At 40.3% G+C, this 10,230-nt stretch overlaps 1 long non-coding RNA gene across 4 annotated transcripts in view; it reads left to right on the top strand.

Annotated features, from left to right (window-relative positions):
* Positions 1-320: 320 nt before the first annotated feature.
* LOC111536298 overlaps positions 321-10,230 on the top strand; it is a 44,078-nt gene continuing 34,168 nt past the window's right edge. For 3 of the 4 annotated variants that reach the window (XR_002729702.1, XR_002729703.1, XR_002729700.1), the window contains exons 1-3: positions 331-402; positions 1,626-1,683; positions 4,076-4,207. This is a non-coding gene — a long non-coding RNA (uncharacterized LOC111536298). Of the gene's footprint in view, positions 403-1,625; positions 1,684-4,075; positions 4,208-10,230 lie in introns of all 4 variants that reach the window. The other variant, XR_002729701.1, reaches the window with a different exon arrangement.

The following is a 10,230-nucleotide window of genomic DNA, read 5'->3' as shown; positions in this document are numbered from 1 at the left end:
GCCCCAAGCCTGGTATTTCTCTATTTTGTCCTCCATTGGAGAGCATGGTTGTGCCAAGGCGCTCTAGCCAGGACAGCCCATCCTCAGGCCACCCAGCTCTGTGAGTGAGTCCCCTGCACAACCTGTGACTGACTCACGGATGCAGTGGGGCTGATCTTCACACGGCACCCCAAGCAGCCTTTTCCAGTTCACATCTGCCAACAGGGCAGCCAAAAGGGTGGTTTAGGAAGTAGAGAAAAGGTGAAAAGGCAGCAGAGTGAGCCAGCTGTCCTCTCTCTCCTCTTTTTCCTGCCCCCGATGACTTGCATTTTCTCTGAGACAGCTGTCATTCTGGTCTCCCAGCCATTCTTAGCAAGAGACGTGCCTGGCTCCGGGAAGGGGCAACTTCTCTGCATGTCAGAGGTAAGGGGAATCATGTGACAAGTAGATGGGGGAAGAGTGGGAGTTAAGGGTGGGAGAGGGCCCAATCTAAAGTCAACAAAAATCCTATTTTTCTTCCCTTAACTTTACACTCTCTTGTATTCCCAGGCTGTATATTATCTGCACACACACACTCACACAGACACACAAACAAAGTTCAAATTCTCTCCACGTTGCCCTTTGTTGATGGCTATCCGAACACCTGCCTTAACTGCTTCCAATGATGAGGCTCACTCTCTTCTGAGACTGCCCTTTAAAGTCCACTATACAAATATCCCAGATACCCACTTGTATGCGACAGGTTCAATGTTGCGAACTCAGCCAGACCAAGGCCTCTGAGGACCACAGGCTTAGACCAAAATGGTTTTGGCCTTTAAAATGAAATCATGAACTCAGTTGCCTTCCGGGTCCACCACTCCCTGGCTTTGGACAGCTGTTAATTCTCAAGGAGCCTCTTGCTGGGTCTTTGTATGTTTAATGTAAACAACGCCGTTGTGTTTCAAATTCTGTTACAACTACCTTTGCTTCCTGTATTTGCTGAAAGTGGAGTTCTTGTTTTTGTTTTTAGTGGGAGTAAGGAGTCCAACTAGCCTAGGTGAAAAGTCTCTAAGTAACTCTGAATAAAGAGGTGCATTTTTCAAATGAAATGAAGATAGATGGAAGTTGGAATCATACAAAGGACATTGGACTTGAATTTGTCCTGAGATACTTAGAGACTGGAATACCTTTTCACTATGTTTTATGTTTAATTTTCTTCTGGTGTTTGTTTTGCTCCATTCTCCTGGAGGCGATTCAGCTGTTTTTTACTAATGGTTCTGAGGACATTTCTGTTGCAAAAATTTATCAGCTAGGACCCTTTGCAAGTATTTAAAAACCCAACTCCAACTGTCTTAAGGGGCAGTTAGAGAAAGTGCTGGTTTGCATAATCGAGAAGTTCAGGGTAGATGCCGGCTTTAGGTAAGGCTTGATCCAGGGGCTCTGATGCTGTCACCAAGACCCATTTCTGTCCATCTGGAGGTTGAGCCTGACTCTTCTCCTTCCATTGGCTTTCTTCTCAGACTTCACAAGGCAACAGGGCACTGGCAATAACTTCTCATTGTTTTCTCATTTTAAATTCTGCTACTCCAATCAGAGGGAAGCTACCAGACATGAGCTACCGGAAAATAACTCCCTTTCTCTTTCTCTTTTTTACACCCTGATATGAGAGGTGGAACCCTGCCTAGATCATTTGGACTTAAGATCAAGGGAAGAAGCTGTGCCCAGGTAAAAATCTGGGTTGTTGTTAGAAGAGAGGGTAACGGGTACTGAGAGACAAACAGAGAATGTCCATAAGAGAGACACATCAGTTTTCTTCTTGGAGGCTGTCACCCCCTCAGTAGGACGCATATGTAAATATACATAGGAAACAGCCGGTATTGGCAGCTACAGCTTCAAACAAAACAGGGACAACTCAGGAGCTTTTTTGGAATGGAACACCAAGAGGAGTTTCAAAATAAGTGACAAAACTAAGAGGGTGATGGAGGAAATTCCACTCTGGGTGGTGGGAAGAGGAGAAAAATGAGGAAAATCAGATAACACAGTTCAAGTTGTTTGGCCATAGTATCCTCCAATACTATATAATAATATGAATAGCAATACTTTGCAATAATGTGTATTATGACTTCAGAAACTACCTAGGTACTTTACATGTATTAATGCATTTGATTCTCACAATAACCCTATGAAGGGAAAACAATCAATATTGTAATCATCCGCATTTTACAGATAAGGAAATCAAGGCCCAGAGAAGTTAACTTGCCCAAGATCACAGAGCCGATAAGTGGCAGTGCTGGGATTTAAATCTTGGTGGCTCTTAACCCCCCGTATTACAGTGTCTCCAGTGTACGAAATGAATGCACAGAAATGGCAATACTCTGGTGGCCCTAGGGACAGAAATATGGCTAAGAGAGTGCTTGAGTCATTCTCTAAAACTGGCAGCCTCAAGGACATGGAAGGATGAGGAACAAGGGAAGGAAAGTTCACTTCTTCATGACAGAAGTAAAAAGGGGATAATATGTTCCACGCAGCACAATAAAGTATCAAGACTACAGACTACGGTAGAGCAGGTGAAATGTAGGGTGTGGATTAGCAATCAGAGGCCCTGAGTTCTTTGCCAGGTCAACCACTAACTCGTAGTGCAACTGTGGACAGGTCACTTAACCTCTCTGTGCCTCAGTTTTCTCTTCTGTGAATAAGGATGACTGTTGTCTTGCCTCCCTTCTTGTATCATTATGGAGATTAGACAAGATAATGTGAGATGAAACACTTTGTATAGAGAACTCATAGTCATAATTATGCTTTCTATAGCCACGTAAAAGCTTATTTGCGGTAATTTATGACATTGCCACTGAGGTACTTTTATTTTTAAAAAGCCTGTTTTTCTAAAGGATATTATACAGCATCTTCTAGAAATAACTTACATTTTTAAAATTATGTATTCTGTGTAGATAATTTAAAAAACAAAGATGAATACAAAGAAGAAAACAATGAAGTCACCCAGAAAAAATCTACTCAACATTATTTTTTCAATTGATTTTCTATGCCTGTCTATGCTTTTTTTTAAAGCGAATAATGTTTCAATCTAATATTTTTTCTTACATACATACACTCTTTATTTTTTGCTATCTACTTTTTTCCATTTAATGCATTATGAATGTATTTCCTTGTCATTAATATTTTGCAACAGTGATTTCCAAATTTTCTGACCATGATCTGTAATAGAAAAATTTATATTATATTGCTACCCAGTAGGCACATATACATAAACACACATTTGCCCAATAGTTATCCTCATAATATATTGTGTATTCTGATATTTTCTATTCTATTTTATAATGAATTAGTATATAAGATAATACACTATGTCATGATTCACTACTTGATTACATGAGCCACAGACAGATCATATTTTGTAGTTTGAAAAATATTAACCCACAACATCAATTTTGTTGGTTAGATCGTAGCCCATTGTAGAGATTTACCATAATTATTGAACAAATCTCCAATTGTTGGACTTTCTTATTATTTCCAATATTTTGGCATTCATTCTCTTGTTTATTAAATTGTTAAACCAATATGTATTGAGTGTTTACTACATGCCAGGCACTATTCTAGTTGCTGAGGACACAGAGGTGAACCAGACATATTTGGCCCCTACTGTTAATGCACTTGTATTCTATGGAGGATGGGGAGACAGACAATACACACATCTAGAGACCAGGAAATCCCAGGAGACTGTGATAAGACTGGATGGAGTACGGTTACTTTAAATGATGGTTGGGAGCTCTCTGAGGGCCACTCTCTGGGGACTTTCTTAGATGCCAGCTCTCTGAGGGTTGGCATTTAAGCTGATATTATAGTAACAATAAGATATTGTTGAACTAATTCTTGAGAAAATCCGGTGTAAGAGAATCTGGGCTGGGAGAACAGCTAGCAGAAAGGTCCTAAGGTCGTTGAGAGCTTGGCACATTTGAGGCTCAGAAGGATGGCCTGTGTGACTTGAGAACAGTGAAGAAGGGGGAGTGGCTATAAGAGATTGGTTTGGAGAGGTTGTTAGAGGGTAGATCATCCAGAACTTTCTATTACAAACATACTCCATCTTTGCTTACATCCGCAGTTAAGTAATGAAGAAAAAGCTCAAGAAGTGTCCTGAACAGCAGCAGCTGTGGGTGGGGAATGTTGAATGTCTGGGAGACTGAGAGCTGGTCCAATTTTTGAATGAAGACTTCTGTGCTAAAGAGGATCTAAGGTTTGTTGGAGGAGCATGGCCCTGGTACAACACTTTGTCCTTTCCCAAGTAGGTCCTTCACAGAGGATTTAAGCAATAGAGTATTTTGTTTTAAATTCTGAGCTAATTTATTTTTTAAAATTTGTATTTCAGTAGCTTTAGGGGTACAAGTGGCTTTTGGTTACATGGATGAATTGTGTAGTGTGAAGTCTGGGCTTTAGGTGTACCCATCATCCAAATAGTGTACATTGTACCCAACAGGTAATCTTTCATCCCTCATGCCCCATCTAGCCTCCCCCATTCTGAGTCTTCAACATCCGTTATACTATGTATGCCTTTGCATACCCATAGATTAGCTCCCACTTATAAGTGAGAACATGCAGTATTTGGTTTTCTATTCTCGAGTTGCTTCTTGCTGCAAAAGACATTATTTTGTTCTTTTTTAAGGCTGAGTAGTATTCCATGGTGTCTGTGTGCGTGTGTATGTGAATACATATATATGGATATATGTGGATATATATGAATATATATGGATATATATGAATATATATATGAAACTGGATCCTTATGTATATACCACACGTTCTTTATCCACTCATTGTTTGATGGGCACTGAGGTTGATGTCACATCTTTGAAATTGTGAGTTGTGCTGTGATAAACAAGTGTGCAGGCATCTTTTTCATAGAATTGACTTCTTTTCCTTTGGGTAGACATCCAATAGTGAGATTACTATATCTAACGGTAGATATACTTTTAGTTCTTTGAGAAATCTCCATGCTGTTTTCCATAAAGGTTGTACTAATTTACATTCCCACCATCAGTGTTTAAGCATGCCCTTTTCACTGCATCCACACCAACATCTACTGCTTTTTTGCTTTTGAATAATAGCCATTCTTACTGGGGTAAGGTGGTATCTCATTGTGGTTTTAATTTGCATTTCCCTGATGACTAGTGATACTGAGCATTTTTTTTCACATATCTGCTGGTCATTTGTATATCTTCTTTGAGAAATGTCTGTTCACGTCATTTGCCTACTTTTTTTTTTTTTTTTTTTTGAGACGGAGTCTTGCTCTGTCACCCAGGCTGGAGTGCAGTGGCACGATCTCGGCTCACTGCAAGCTCCACCTTCCAGGTTCATGCCATTCTCCTGCCTCAGCCTCCTGAGTAGCTGGGACTACAGGAGCCCCCCACCATGCCCGGATAATTTTTTGTATTTTTAGTAGAGAGAGGGGGTTTCACCATGTTAGCCAGGATGGTCTCGATCTCGTGACCTCGTGATCCGCCTGCCTCGGCCTCCCAAAGTGCTGGGATTACAGGCTTGAGCCACCGCGCCTGGCCATTTGCCTACTTTTTAATAGAATCAGTTGTTTTTTTCTTGCAGATTTGTTTGAGTTTTTTGCAGATTGTGAATATCAATCCTTTGTCAGATATACAGTTTGCAAGTATTTTATCCCATTCTGTAGATTTTGTATTTACTCTATTTATGATTTATTTTGCTGTACAGAAGCTTTTTAGTTTATTTAAGTACTATTTATTTATTTTTGTTTTGTTTCATTTGCTTTTGGGATCTTAGTCATAAATTCTTTACCTAGGCCGATATCTAAGACTTTTCCCTATGTTACCTTACATAGTTTGTATGGTTTTGGGACTTAAGATTAAAGTGTTTATTTCACCTTGAGTTAATTTTTGTATACAGTGAAAGATAGGGATCGTTTCATTCTTCTACATGTGGCTATGCAATTTTTCCATCTCCATTTATTGAATAGGGTGTCCTCTCCCCACTTTATGTTTTTGTCGGCTTTGTCAAAAATCAGTTGGTTGTAAGTATTTGACTTTATTTCTGGGTTCTCTATTCTGTTCCATTGCTCTATATGTCTCCTTTTATATCAGTACTGTGCTGTTTTGCTTACTATAGCTTTATAGTATAATGTGAAATTGGGTAATGTGATGCCTCCAGATTTGTTCTTTTTGCTTAGGATTGCTTTGGCTATTTGGGCTTTTTTTGGTTCCATATGAATTTTAGGATTGTTTTTTCTATTCTGTGAAAAACAGTGTTTGTGTTTTGATAGAAATCACATTGATCTATCAATTGATTTGGGCAGTACAATTATTTTCACAATATTGATTCTTCCAACCCACGAGCATGGGATGTATTTCCATTTGTTTCATCTATGATTATTTTCATTAGTGTTTTGTAGTTCTTCTTGTAAAGATCTTCCAACTCTTGGTTAATTATGTTCTTAGGTAGTTTACTTTTTTGCAGCTATTGTAAATGGGATTGAGTTCTTGATTTGATTATCAGCTTGGTAATTATTGGTGTGTGGCAGTGCTACAGATTTGTGTACATTGACTTTGGAACCTGAGACTTGCAATAAGGTTTTTGCTAATTTACGGCCTGGTGCTCAACACCTATGGCAAGGCTTGACACATAGTAGGTGTTCAATAAATGTTTGTGAAGCAAACAAATGAATACATGAACATCCCCCAGGCCTAAAGGCAAAGAACGGTGGTAATTTTTGACAAATCATTATTGCACATTCAAGTTTCTTCGAATGTGACTGTCTATTATCATGCTAACAGAGAAAAAAGGACTTTCATGTGATGAAGAAGAGAGCATTTCTTTCAGCCCCTCTTCAGTGAAGTCACACATAATCTCTCAAAAGCCACTATGTATTTATTTGGTCTTTTTTTTTTTTTTGTAATGAAATGCCATGACGCTTCACCAGCTGCTTTTTGCAATGAAAAAAGATAACACATTGGGATTACCAGGAACAGATGTTGAAGAGGCCTAGAAATCTGATTTTTCCACATCAGGGACCCTGTTGTGTACTGAAATAAATTGACAGGGTTATTGGAAGTTAGATTGTTGGTTTCTTTGAGATTGCTTATTGCCTTGAAGAAGGGAGGATGGGAAATGCCATCAGAATGGACAGTGCTGGAAGAGCCTCCAAAGGAAGCCTTTGCCTGCCAGGGTCTCCCTGCTGCTTTGGCACTAGCTCCATGTGACACAGCTTTCCCCTACTCTGCGTGCTCATCCTCATCATAAACCCACACCCTGGGTAAACATGAATGGGGCAAGACAGACACATTTTATTCTGGTGCTTAATGAATGCCTCTCTTGACTGTTTTTCATCTTCTGAGTAAATGGCCTAGGCCTGGTGCTTTGAGATACAAAAACCATTTCAGTAATCCGTGTAGGGAAAACATGTGGAATAAGGAGAGATCTCTGAGAGATCAACCAAATACCTCCCTACGGAATTTGAACTTACAGGTGTGGTCGCCGGGTAAGAAAACTGCTTTGATCTTCATTGAAATAATTTTCTTTGTGGAAAGAAAGAGACATCCTGTCTATGTGGGAAGGTTTTCTTTCCTTTTTAACAAGATTGTTCTCTGTCATTTCTTCAACTTCTAATTGAAGCATAATGTCCATACTGGAAGTGCACAAATCATAACCATATAATTTGATAGATTCACATAAAGCCAACACAGCCACGGAGCTACTACCTAGATCATCAGAGTGAATGTGACCGGCACTCTGGTCCTTTCCCCTCATGCCCCTTTCCAGTCACCTCCCCCACGAAGGGTGGCCACTATCTTGTCTTCTAATACAATAGATGAGTTTTGTCTAGTTTTGAACTTAATGTGAGTGGAATCATGTAGCGTACACTTTTTTGTGTGTGTTCAGCTTCTTTCATTCAGCACATTTGTGAAATTTATCTATATTGTTATGTATCATTGTAGTTCAGTTATTCTCATTGGCATGGAGTCATATGTTGGATGCATATACCACAGTTTATCCTTCTTACTTTTGATGGGTATTTGGGTAGTTTCTAGTTTCTTTTACAGTTATAGCTAATGCTGCTTTAAACATTTCTTTCCGTGAGCCTATGTACCCATTTCTATTGGGTATATTCCTAGGAGAGAAATTGCTGGGTCATAGGTTTGTGTATATCCCACTTTAGTAGATGCTACCAAACAGTTCTCCAAAGTGGTTGCACCAATTCACACTCCCACTGGCAGTGCACAAGAGCTCTGGGCTTCATTATTTTGCTGTTGTATCGTCCTCCCCTATGCCTCTATCTTGGGTAACTTTCAGCCACCGCCACTGTGAATATCTGAGTGTGCCTTGGCAGGATTTCACTTGAAAAAGGCTGTTCTCTGGAACTGTCTTTCCTACTTTCTCTTAAGTACTTTCTGTAGCCACGGAAGTACAGACCGCTTAGCATCTGCTCAAGTACAAAACTGATCTTTACATAATGCTGGCTGGGATTGGGGGAAGTGCAACTGGAAGAAACCATTCTAGTCATTGAGCTTTGTTTTTCAGAATTATAGTCTTAAAATGTCCCTGATTCCCTGGATGTTAATGCTTGCAGAAGGAATAAGTGAGAGTTAAACTTTCCTTCTGAAAAAGAACATAAGCAGGGATTAAAAATGAGTTATAAGAATCAGTAAGAATTATAGTTAAGGGTTGGACTGCCTGGGTTGAAATCGTGGCTCCATCACTTACCATGTGACATTAGGCAAATTACTTGAAATCTCTGCTTCAGTTGCCTCAGCTGCCAAGCAGAGAGAATAGTAACATCTACGTCATAGAGGTAGATTTGTGAGGACTAAATGGATTAATACAGGTGTAGCTCTTGGAAGAATGCCTGTCATGTGGTAAGTGCTATGTGAGTGTCAGCTGTATGAAGTGCCTATCTTAAATCTTGAACCCTAGAAGTAGCTCCTGTGATGCCACAGAGTCATATATTGGGTACATATACCTATGCTGCAGCTAATAGAAGTGTGAATTGGTGCACCCACTTTGGAGAACTGTTTGGCAGCATTTATTAAAGTGGGATATATACAAATCTATGACCCAGCAATTTCATTCCTAGGAATATACCCAACAAAAATGAGTACATAGGCACACGGAAAGAAATGTTTAAAGCAGCATTAGCTATAACTGTAAAAGAAACTAGAAACTACCCAAATGCCCGTCAAAAGTCAGAAAAATAAACTGTTTTGTTCAAGTTCAATTGAAAGAGTATTCTCAGGAGGGGGAAGACAGGAAGCAGGACAGGGCACAGGAAGGAACTAAGGATGTGGTTGAATTGGAGCCCAGCTTTAACCTGATTCCAGGGTGGTTCTTGGAGCATAAATGACACCAGAGTTATTTTACCATGAAGCAAGGGGGTTGACATTTTATACTCTTATGTTGGTCAGTCATTGGCTATGAGATGCCAGGGCTGGGGCACTTTGGACTGGGGACTCAGTTCCTGTTAGCTGAGGACAGCCCTCCAGGGAAACCTGCAGCTGTAAGCTCTCAGCAGTCAACAGCTCACAGCACCTGGAAGCTGGGTGCACCTGCCAAAAAGGGGATCTGGGCAGGGCAACAACACTGTTTATTTTTCATAGCCAGGCTTTTATTGTAGTGACATCAGAAGAACTGCAAGGCCAATGATAAAGAAAGTCTTTTAGAGGTAAGACACATACCTTCCTTGGCATTCTTTTTCAGGAACAGGACTGTCCACATGTGCTCATGAGCCTGAGAAGTCTGTACCTGCAGATGAGTGATGAGCTTGTGAGTGTACCTGCTCCTCCAACAGCAGTTGCCTCTGTGTAAGCTTAAAGCATTAAGGCTCCCCTTGTCATCATGTTCCTTCCACTCAAGCAGCCCCTCCCTTAGCCTTGCTTCTTGGGATACTTACCTTTCTAGACCAATACTTTTAATCTAAGTTTTTCTCTGCCTTCTGACCATCTCTATTCCTGTGAGGGAAGTGAAAAGAAATATACAAAAGACATCATCATTTATTGGAGGCTCACTGGCTCCTTGATCCGTTTGCTTGGCAGTGAAATGTCACCACACCAAGAGTTCATGACTTAATCAGCATTTATATAATCTGCCCCTCTCTTTGGGAGATGAAGCCAGTGAGCTCTGCTAGATGCATGTTTGATTTCTAGGAGGTATTTCTGCTGGCCGTGACTCTCTCAGTATCCAGCTCTCCACTTGCACAGAACAAGGCAACATTAAAGCAAGCTGAGTCACTCTGTAGACAAATAG

Source organism: Piliocolobus tephrosceles, chromosome 12 (genome assembly GCF_002776525.5).
Source record: "Piliocolobus tephrosceles isolate RC106 chromosome 12, ASM277652v3, whole genome shotgun sequence".
In the NCBI taxonomy this organism is placed as follows: Eukaryota; Metazoa; Chordata; class Mammalia; order Primates; family Cercopithecidae; genus Piliocolobus; species Piliocolobus tephrosceles.
This window is presented reverse-complemented; position numbering and strand designations above follow the sequence as displayed.